The sequence below is a fragment of the Microtus pennsylvanicus genome, chromosome 12 (assembly GCF_037038515.1).
Source record: "Microtus pennsylvanicus isolate mMicPen1 chromosome 12, mMicPen1.hap1, whole genome shotgun sequence".
NCBI classification, from domain to species: domain Eukaryota; kingdom Metazoa; phylum Chordata; class Mammalia; order Rodentia; family Cricetidae; genus Microtus; species Microtus pennsylvanicus.
The window spans coordinates 28,949,703-28,961,072 of record NC_134590.1 but is presented as its reverse complement, the minus strand read 5'-3'; the positions used below and the strand labels follow the sequence as shown (position 1 = coordinate 28,961,072).

The following is an 11,370-nucleotide window of genomic DNA, read 5'->3' as shown; positions in this document are numbered from 1 at the left end:
GAAGAAGGCCCTGAGCTCCTATGCAAATCCATTCCTGCCTCCAGGAGCCTGCTTTGCATCTCAGAGCTCTCTGGAGGGAGGTGCCAGGATTCTCCCTGCCACACCAGTGTCTCCAGGACAACACACCTGGGACTGGAGAAGCAGAACACAGGAGTTGGCTGGGCTGCTATGTTCCACCCCCACACTGGGCTGGTTGGGATAGTCAGAGCCCCTCCCTTACAATGAGCCTCTTGTTGGAGCAGGCCTTAGAAACCTGTCACACTGAGTTCACCGATGCCACAGAGCTCTCAATCCTCCTTGACCAGGGAGAGCTTACTGCCCGTCAGATCACCTTTTTCAAGTCTCCCCAGGATGAGTGGATGGCTTGGGAAGGAGTGGTTGGTCTGTTTTATTCACCATTTCCCCACTTCTAGTTTTGCCCTTGGTGCCACTGTCCAAGAGCAAGTGAGCCCTGCTGTTTTCTAGGACAGGGACTGATGGTGAACGAATGCTCGCATCCAGCTCTTCAGACATCAGATATTGTATAGCTAAGCTACTGCTCCCATTCAACTCTTAGAAGTCTTTAAGGGCTACATTCGTGTGTGTGTGTGTGTGTGTGTGTGTGTGTGTGTGTGTGTGTCCCTGAGTATGCATTAGAGGTCAGATGTCAATGATGTTTGTCTTCTTTCACTTTTCTCCTAATTTTTCAAACTATATTTATTGTTATTGTGTATGTGTGTCCTGGGGGAAGGGAGAGGTGCTCATGCCCCAGGGAGCCTGTGTGAAGGTCAGAGGATAATTGGTGTTGGTTCTCATCTTTCACCTCCAGGAATCAAACTCAGGCTGTCAGTTTGCACAGTAAATACCTTTAGCTGATGAAGCATCTTGTTGCCCATCTCTGTCAGGAGCCAATTTCCTCCTAAAATCATTACAGGAACCATCACCCTGGGGAGTCTGCAGAGAACCCCACACACCTAATTGTGTTAGGAATGGTTCTATTGACAGAGCCTACCCCACACCCAAATTGGCTGTTAGTGGAGAGCTATCTGTTAGCGGAACCCATCCCACATTCCAAACTATCTAAAGAACTAGGTGTGTCAACTCGTGACTTCCTGGCCTAGGTGACCTGACCGAAGGTAACCTCCTGGCTACGTGACCAACAGGGACCATGTGACCAACGTGAACCATGCGGCAAGAGCCCAGGCCCCTGTGCCCATCCCCCAACTCCTTACCTTATATAAGCTGTACCCCATCTCTAATAAACTAAGGCTTTGACAAGAACCCCGCTTAGCCTCCTTCCTCTTTCTTGGCCCATTTATCTTCCAGATAGTGCCTCTCCGTGACCCTGGAATAACTGAACTGCCAGGCGGGTTACTAACCCTAGACTAAGTAGCCCGCCAAGGCAATCAACAGATCTCCACCTTATCCTTTGCAGAAGTATCTCTCACTGGAGACTGCCCAGCCAGCAAGTCGTGGACCCTTTTGTCTCTACTTCCCCAACACTCTGACTTAGGTGCAGGGCAGCTGTTCTTGGCTTTTTATGTGGGTGTTGGGGGTTGTGACTTGAACGAGAATGCACCTATACACTCATTTGAATGTTTGGGCAGCAGTTGGTGGAACTGTTTTGGAAGGATTAGGAGGTGTGGCCTGGCTGGAGGAGGTGTGTCACTGGGTATGGGCCCAGCCCAGCCCAGTCTCTCACTCTCTCTGCCCAATGCTTGTGGATCAAATAATCAAAAGCTCTCAGCTACATCTCCAACACCATGCCTGCCTGTCTACTGCTATGCTCCCTGCTATGATCATAGACTCCCCCTCTGAAACTGTAAGCAAGCCTCCAATTAAATATTTTCCTTTATAAGTTGCCTAGGTCATGATATCTCTTCATAGAAATAGAAAAGTAACTCAGACTGGTATCCAAACTCAAGTCCTTGGACCCCAAGATGGCAGTGCTGCTGGCAATATCCTGAGATGAGGGTCTAGGCCCAACTGGGGCTGGATTCTCACCAGGTAAACAGAAGAGTTCTTACCAGCTGAACAGTAAGCTACAGTTGGCCTTCTCAGAAACCCTGTGATGCAGGTTTCTGTTTGACGGGAAAGCCACTCTTTCCCATCTCCACACCTAGTTCCCAGTTAAGCCAAACAATCTGCATGAGCCCAAAGCCCCCCCCCCCCCCGCCCCATTGTCTGTCATATTAAATCCACTGGCTTTCCTGCCCAGCTGCTGTTCTCTGCTCTCGTGAGGCAGCCCAGAAACATTTTCTGTACTTATGGAATAGTCTAGTTTGGTGGTTTCACCACACTTGCTTACAAGGTAACACACCAAATGCTGGGCAGAGGGGAACCTCTGTTTCCACCCAGAAAGAGCTACCCACCCTTTGGTGAGTTGGCACACACTTCCCTACAGTAATGAAGCTAGGGTGTAGACAGGAGGGAAAGAGGAGGTACTTGTGGGGAGAAGAGGTGGGGGAGAGAGGGAACTAATAAGCCTGAAGCGCAGTGGGCGGCTCTGGTGCAGAACTGGTTTGAACTTGCCATGGTTATTTCCCACCTGCGCTCACGGCCCTGCTCATTTAACACCCCGTCCCCCTGTGGTGTGGCAGGTACACTTACCATTCTTTGCCATTGGTTTGAGGGACCCTATGGGCGTCTGTGCCCACACGCGTGGGGAGCCCTGCTTCTGAAATACATTGATCCTTGACCTCCAAACAATAGACTCACCTTTCCCTGGAATCATTGCTTCTCAAGAGATCACCTGCCATCTGGAATATCCTTCGGCCAGCCCCTCTCCATTTCTCTCCCCTCTGCCTCCAGCATCAGTGCCCTCTGAGCCTTTCTTCGCTTCCTCCATTGTTTTGGATTTTGTTTCCTCACTGAGCCATCAGCCAGATTTCATTGTCTTCCCGAGATCGCCTCTGCATTGCCGTTCCATGGCTCTGGCCTGGTAGGCATTGCCTGCCCTGAGATCTCCCAGACCCAGAGGCCAGGCTCACATTGTGGGCCAGCACTCTGAGGGCTTTGTGGTCTGTGTCCCTTAAAATGCTTTCTTAACTATGGAGGTTCCATAGCTGGCAAAAAGAATGAGCAAGGTTTGCCCGACGTCTGTCTGAAAGATGTGTGCCACAGAAGTAAACCATGAGCTTAAATGCCTCACCCTAAAACTTCATGTGCATTTTGCTTTCGGCCCATTGTATAGTCGTGATATGATTTTTAGATTCTGTTTGAAGTATGAGTGTGTATATCCGTGTGTGGTTATTTGCATGTGGGACTGTAGTCACTCACAGAGTTCAGAAGAGGGTGTCGGATCCCTGGGAGCTGGAACTGCTGGAGCTCATTCTTTTACACACAGCCAAACCTGGCAATGAACAATTGCGAGAAGGGCTTTTTTCCATTCCAATAATGTATCAGTCTGAATGAACTGTGCCGAGAGCCGCATGGTGGGATGATGACAGTTGCAGACTCATAAAGTGAAGACAAGTCGGCAGACACGCTTGACCACATTCCTTGTCGGATGCTGTTGGTATAAGTGAGTCAAGACTCAAATGTGGGAATTGTGAGTCATCTCCACATCGCAGGGACGCATGTTTAATGCAATAACGTATCATTAATCCTAATTCCAAACTGTCATGAAGCATTTTTATGGGAGAACTGATCAGCTATACCAAATGGGAGGAGGTATAATGGGGGTGTGTACCGTCGTGTAGGAGGGCAGCTGGCAAAAAAGTGGTGGCTTAGAATCTTACAGGATAAAAAAAAAATCAATAATTAAAAAAATTTCAAAATCAAGAAAAGCTTAGTTTGAAATCAAACATTGAAGCGATAGCCCGGGAGATGGCAGTCGAGTGCAGATGGGAAAGGCCAGGCTAGAGAAAGGTGCTTTGTCCTCCTTGTGTAACACTGAACCCAGACACTACAGGCAGGAACCGGTCTTGGGCAGGTCCTGAAAGTAAGGTTTGCCATAGTGATGTCTCTCTCCGTAAGATGTAGACATTTCTTCAATGTAACCACAAGCTTTCTTTAAAGATTATTGTGTTTGCGCCCCTGTGTCTTGCTGCTGGGAGTAGAGAGAATGCCCCCCCCCCCCCCCGGAACGCCTCCTTGTGAATTGTATCCCACCAGCTGAAGATCTACTGGGAAGAAACCGCATAGGCAGGTTATCTGGAACACACGTGTCTACCCCTACCCCCTGAAGCTGGGCGAGGCTTTGTAATCTTCACCTCTGTCTAAATGGCTCTGGTAACATCCTCAGGTTTCTACGTCACAGGGCCTTCATTGTGTGAGACATCAGGTGTTCCCTAATGCAGAGTCAACAATACACGCGGCATCTGCTATAATGTTCTTCAAGTTAAATCCCCCATCTTAGTTTCAAAGAGTATTTGAGAATTGTTTGGCTGCATTTTTAAAGGTTTCTGTTGGGTCTGTGATTTGCATCAGAAATAATTTATACTGAAAACTGAGTGGGGTGGTTTGGATAAAAATGGCCCCCATAGGCCCACAGGGAGTGGCACTATAATTAGGAGGTATGGCCTTGGTGGAAGAAGTGTGTCACTAGGGGTGGGTTTGGAGGTTTCAAATGCTCAAGCCAGGCCCAGTGTCACTGTCTTTTCCAGCTGCCTTTGTATCCAGATGTAGAATTCTCAGTTCCTTCTCCAGCACCAAGTCTGCCTGCATGCTGCCATGCTTCCCACCTTGATGATAATGGACTAAGTCCCTGAAACTGTCAGCCAGTCCCAATTCAATGTTTTCCTTTATAAGACTTGCCTGGTCATGGTGTCTCTTCACGTCAATAAAGTCCTAACTATGACACTGACAAACATAGAAACTAAAGACATTTTGGTACTGATTCAAGAGAAATGTAATTTGAAATATTCCATGTCCTGAACCTTTGTAAGTATGTAGTAAATTGACATGCTCTCTGGGTATGCCTCACTCAGTCATACGCTAGGGGGCTCTCTAGGTGTCCTTACATAGACACCCGCTAGGGGGCTCTATGTGTTCACCGTCCAGTGAGGTCATCACAACAGTGTGCCCTCTCTGTGCCTCCAACCTACAGCCTCTGGCTCCCACTTCAGACTCACCGTGATCTCCCTTGAGCCTAGAGAGTGGCACTCATGAAAAGGCAAAGAGGGCTCTTCCTAGAGCAAGGCCACTCTCCTGCTCAGTTTTGCAGAGCACTCAGAGGTCATGAAGGTCAGAGGTTCGTCCTGTTCTGCCTTTTCTTCATCAGTCTGTTTAGTCATTCGGCATTATGGTTGAACACCCCCACCCCCACACTCAACACATACACAGGCTCTGTCCTTACTTCTGCTCCACCCCTCTCACGGATATTGTCCCTAAAGGTCTCTACCACTTCTGATTCTGCCTTGGCCTGTTTCCTAGGGACCTGCACTGACCCACCCTCTCTGGAGGAGATGGTAGAAATGGTAGCTTAAGATAGATGTGGGGTGGTGGTGTATGCCCATAATCCCAGTATTTGGGAAGTTGAGGCAAGTATATTGCAAGTTCAAGGCTAACCAGGGCAATATGAAAAGTTCTAGGCCAGCCAGTACATACTGAGACCTCATCTCAAAAAACAGAGGGGAAGGGCTGGAGAGATGGCTCAGTGGTTAAGAGCATTGCTTGCTCTTCCAAAGGTCCTGAGTTCAATTCCCAGCAACCACATGGTGGCTCACGACCATCTGTAATGAGGTCTGGTGCCTTCTTCTGGCCTTCAGAAATACACACAGACAGAATATTGTATACATAATAAATAAATAAATATTAAAAAAAACAGAGGGAAAGAGGGGGAGGAAGGGGAAGGGCAGGGTGTTGGCGGAGACTGCTCATTCGTTTCCCAGCTGCCCAGACCCAAAATCATCACACAGAAATTGTTTCAATTACAACACTGCTTGACCAATAGCTTAGGCATCTTTCTAGCTAGCTCTTCTATCTTAAATGATCCCATTTGTATTATTTTATATTTTACCACAAGGCTCGGGGTTTACTGGTACCAGTGTCTGGAATCTGTCTCCTGCGGCAGCAACATGGCTTCTCTTTGACTCTACCTATTGTCTCCTCCTCTGTCTGCTTGGAATTCCCACCTTGCCCTATTCTGGGCTGCCATAGGCCCAAAGAAGCTTCTTTATTAACCAATGGTATTCACAGCGTACAGAGAAAAGTCCACATCAGCAGGGTGCTGGCAATGACTTTGGTGCTGGCAGCAGAAGTTTGTTCCCAGCCGAGGCACAGCAGCAGGGTGAGCGTGGTATCTGACGCCCCATGCAGAGAACATTTCTGCTCTGGTTGGTTGCACAGCCTTTTTCTTGGCTTTTGTTTTTGGAAATGTAGCCCTAAGTCAATCACTGATCAAGCTGGATTCCAAACTCAGTTGCTTTGCCTTTAAGGCTCTATTCTTTTTTTTTTTTTTTTTTTTTTGGATTTTTTCGAGACAGGGTTTCTCCGTAGCTTTATGGTTCCTGTCCTGGAACTAGCTCTTGTAGACCAGGCTGGCCTCGAACTCACAGAGATCCGCCTGCCTCTGCCTCCCGAGTGCTGGGATTAAAGGTGTGCGCTACCACTGCCCGGCTAAGGCTCCACTCTTAACAGTTGTGCCGTACTCGCCTGTTTCCAGAGTGTGGTGATTGCACACGTAATCTCATGTGGACATCTGAGGACTCTAGGACTGGGGAGACTGGATCTCACTGGATGGCTCTCCCTGGTCAGCTCTCAGGGAATGAACCCCTGGGACAGCCTCACCTTCCAGGGGAGAGGGTCTCTGGCACATGCTGTGGCTGGTTCTGTTTCCTCAAAAACACTTTTAAACGTAGGCTTATTTACTTATGTGATGTAGCGGTCAGAGGGCAGCTTGCAGGAGTTGGTTCTGTCCCTCAACATGTGGGTTCTTGGGATGGAACTCAGTTCCTCAGTCTTGATGGCCAGCGTCTTTACCCACTGAGCCGTCTGAGCCATCGCCCCAACCTTGACTCATGTCTATGCAGTCCTTGGTCAGAGCTCTGCAGCAGACTCGCTTGCTGGTTCAAGGATCTGTGTCCTTTCCCTTGGGCCTCAGCCACTCCTTAGGACCATCGCTTATCCAGAAGAGGAATGAGGAGGAGAAACATCAAAGCTTTGTAACCTCCTTTGTGCACTGTTATCTCTGCAGTGGGTGCACTCAGGTCCCTCCCCACTGTGAGAAGTCATATAAGACTCCAGGGAGATGACAGTTGTTGCAGTTACTTCTCAGTGCTGTGACAAAAGACCTAACAAAAGCAACGGAAGAAGGAGGGAGGGAGGGGGAAGGAAGGGAGGGGAGGAGGCAAGGAAGGAAGGGAGAGAGGGAGGGAGGGAGGGAGGGAGGGAGGGAGGGAGGGGAGGAGGGGAGGAGGGAGGGAGGAAGGGAGAGATGGAAGGAAGGAGGGAGGGGAGGAGGGGGAAGGGAGAAAAGGAGGGAAGGAAGGAGGGAGGGAGGAAAGAAGGGAATGGGAGGAGGGAGAGAGAGATGGGAGGAAGGGGGAAGGAGGGAGAGAAGGAGGGAGAAGGGGAGGGAGGAAAGGGGAAGGAGGGAGGAAGGAAGGGAGAGGAGGGGGAGGGAGGAAGGGGAGGAGGGAAGGAAGAAGGAAGGGTTCTTTATTCTTTATACCTCTATAAATGTGATCCAAATGTGTCTACTACTAGTTTTTCCAAAAGAACCACACAACAAATAAGCAGACTACAATTGTTCACTGCTATGAATGGACGCCCTAGATCCCCCACGGCCTTAATTCTAGACCACTCACAGGAACAGCTTTTGGTAACAAGTGCAGCACCGTGTCAAGCCATTTTAGCTCTTGCACATCCATGCTGCTCTTCTGACTGATAATGGGGAAAAGTTTGCAGTATCCCGCTGTTAAGCTAAGCTGCATCCATCCTTTTAAACAGCACCGCTGTCAACGTCTTTATTCTTGTCAGACTTCACAGTTTTAACTTTTGGTACAATAGCGGACTTCGAATACACTACCTCAATATTTTCATCTTCTTCCTTAGAACCAGAAGGGTCTTCTGATTCCTTCAACCATTTGATAAGGGGCTCTGATTTGCCACGAGTCTCTTTATTAAGAAATAAGCCATATTTCTTAGAGGCTCTTTCCAACCAGCTGCGGATGACCTCTTCCGAAAGGTCTGCATCGTACATTTCCTTCAAGATGTGTGGTATCCTGGAGATAGCTGAGCCTGATGCATTGCTAGCACACATCCTAGACCAGGAGGAAGTCTCCACTGTGAAGCATGATTAATAAAAACTCAGAGACAAATTGGGGTTCAACTTGAAGATCTGAAAAGCAAAACAGGCAGCCACTGGCTCTTACCGTGACCTCAGTCCAAAATGGCGATCCTACCTCCAGGAATCCTCAGAATGAGAGTGTACCTGAGAGCTGTCTCCTCCCATTTTATGATCCTCTCTAGGGCTGGGATTAAAGGCATGCACCACTGGGACTATGGCAACTATTGTGGCTACTGGGATTAAAGGTGTGTGTTACCGCTGCCTGGCTGTAAGGCTGACCAGTGGGGCTGTTTTAACTCTCTGATCTTCAGGCACAGTTTACTTATTAAAATACAGTTGAAATAACATTACACCACTGAGCCTTTCATCGTTATGACAAAAACCTTAGGAAATGGTGCCTGTGTGTCTTGATTTGCTCTTAGCTTCTCATTAAGGAGAATGTCAATCAAAACAAGAGGACCCGTGGCCTCTACATCTAGCCTCTCTTCCTCAGCAATGATTTCTTTATCAGATAAATTAACGTCGTTTTCTTTCTTTTTCTTAACGAAATCAACAGGACGTTGACACGCTCTTCTACAGTTCTTTCCAAATCACCCTGGAGAGTCAGAACTTCCGCATGCTCATTGATTTCATTCCTTCTGCACCTCTGAGCTTCCTCAGTTGTGTCCTCCACCCAAGCCTCCTCCCCATCTTCTTCCACAGCATGTGGAGGAGGATGGGTTTCATTCGCTGGTGGAGCTGGGAGACCTGTGGATTTTGATTTGAGTGATCTGCATGGCGACAAAGAAGGGTTAGTGTTTTCTAGTTCGGAAATGCATCGCCGTAAATAAAGTCTTGTAAATAGACTTCAAAGTATGTGTGTGTGTGGGGGGGGGATAATTGAGTAAATTATATGTTACTATGCCATGGAATTACTACACACATTAAAAACATGGAAAAGGATCATCTAGTGCCATAGGAAAACACTCTCAATATATTAGGCAAACAACGAGAGCAAACAACAATTAAAAAATCCTCAAGCCATATAAAGGCGAGCAATCAAAGCTAATGATTAAGTAACTGCCAGTCAGCTAGGAACTGGAACGAAAGGAGCTGTAAGTGCTTGTAAGAAAGGCATCATTGATTCCTTTCCTTTTTTCAGACATTCTCTGCCTCTTTGGGAGGACATTGCCTGATTTAGCTTTCTTCTGTTCCTGCAGCACACTCCTGGAGAGAATCCACTTGCAGAGAGAAAAGGTCTCTGTGAGCCCACAGTTTGGCGACTCCCTTGCTCTCAGGCCTGTGGGGAGACAGCTGGGTGCAAGGTGGCCAAAGAGAAAGAGAACAAAAGGGAGACGGGGGTCTCAACATCTATTTTTTTTAAGATTTATTTATTTATTATGTATACAATGTGCTGCTGGCATGTATGCCCACACACCAGAAGAGGGCACCAAATCTCATTACAGATGGTTGTGAGCCACCATGTGGTTGCTGGGAATTGAACTCAGGCCCTCTGGAAGAGCAGACAGTGCTCTTAACCTCTGAGCCATCTCTCCAGCCCCTCAACATCTATTTTAAGGGTGTGCCTCCAGGCCTGCAAGACCTCTCCCTGGCCTTTTCCTCTTATAGGACACATCAGAAGCCCCAGGACTGCTCTACTCAGGAAGGCTAGAGCAGTTGGGTTTGCTTGCTTGCTTCTATTCTTTTTCCTTTCTGTCTTCTGCTGTCTCTTGCCCTTATCCTCAGCAGTGGTGGAGACAGAACCCAGGGCTTAGTGCAGGCCAGGTCAGTGTTGACTACTGGCTGTGTGCTGTGTAGTGCACCCAGCCCCTGGGTTTACAGACTGGGAGCGAAAACCATGTGTCCTGAGACAGGCGGGAGGGGGCTGCTTTTTCACCTGGGCCTCAGCTTCATAGTGGTGACTATCGCTGCCACTGACCTGAGGTGCATGGGCTCCCAGATGTAAGTCATTGCAAACCAGCACATGAGGGGCTGGAAAGATGGCTCAGTGGTAAGGGTGCGGGCTGTTTTCCCAGATGGACCTGGGTTCAATCCCCAGCACCCACAAGGCAGTTCACAGCTGCCTGTAACTCCAGTTCAAGGGAATCTGACACCTCCACGTGTGCATACATGTAGGGCAAAATACCAGTGTACATTGAAATAAAAACAAATCATTAAAATAAGTAAGTAGAACTTGCCCAAGCCAAAAACAAAACCTCAAAGTCAACCAGGAATTGATCTCTTCCTGGAGTATTGCGGGTGTTTTTACAAACTCAGTGAGCCTGGACTGCCGTGGTGGTGGTGGTGGTGGTGGTGGTGGTGGTGGTGATGATGAAGAAGATGATGATGATGAAGAGGAGGAAGAGGAGGAGGAGGAGGAGGAGGAGGAGGAGGAGGAAGAGGCTCTTCCGAGCATTTTCGTTTCTCACCAGGCGACCAGATCTTTATCGCAGCTCGCAGTACTGGCTCACACCAGAGATCCTGTTTTTTGATAGAAAGAAAAATAGTCTCAGTGTGTTCTGAATGAACTTCATGTGGTCATGCTCTACAAACTGGGGGAGGAGGAAGCAGCTGGCCTGGCTGGAAGGGACTTTGTTTCTTTCCAGGTAATGTAAGAATGCGGATGACAGCTTCAGGATGAAAAAGAGGTTCCACCCAGAAGTGAGCCTGTAAGGCCTGTGAAGTTAAAAGCAAGGCAAATGAATCATGAAAATCAAGGTAGCAGCAGCGATGGCGAGCTGACACCATTGTCCGCACACACTGGGCAGGCTGGGCTGAACATGGCCGCTATCAGCAGCAGAATAGCTCATATCCTGTGCACCGGGTGTAAACACCGTCTAATCTCTCCAGTTAAATAGCAATAAGACGAGGTGCCGAGCCAGGTAATTAAAAGTTCACCCAGGCCCTCTATTTAACGTATGATACCTAGCAAGGAAATTACAAGCCGCTTCATGATTAACTTGCTGTGGCCACAGTAACCCGGCTACCCATTCAAGGGACATGGGAAAGCCTCAGAAGCCACTAGGAACTTTGCCACCATGTGCCGTGAAGGGACAGACTGGAGAACCGCAAAGAGAACAGCCTATTCTGTCTCTGGGGATGGGTGGGGGCTGATGAAGACATGCCTCTTTGTCTCCTGAGTGAGTGCTGTTGCTGAATCTGCCTTTGGAAGAACGCCA

The 11,370-nt window shown here is 48.4% G+C and overlaps 1 pseudogene; it reads right to left on the bottom strand.

The window, feature by feature from the left end:
* Positions 1-7,864: 7,864 nt before the first annotated feature.
* LOC142832367 (eukaryotic translation initiation factor 5 pseudogene) lies at positions 7,865-10,607 on the bottom strand (annotated as a pseudogene).
* Between the last annotated feature and the right edge of the window lie 763 nt (positions 10,608-11,370).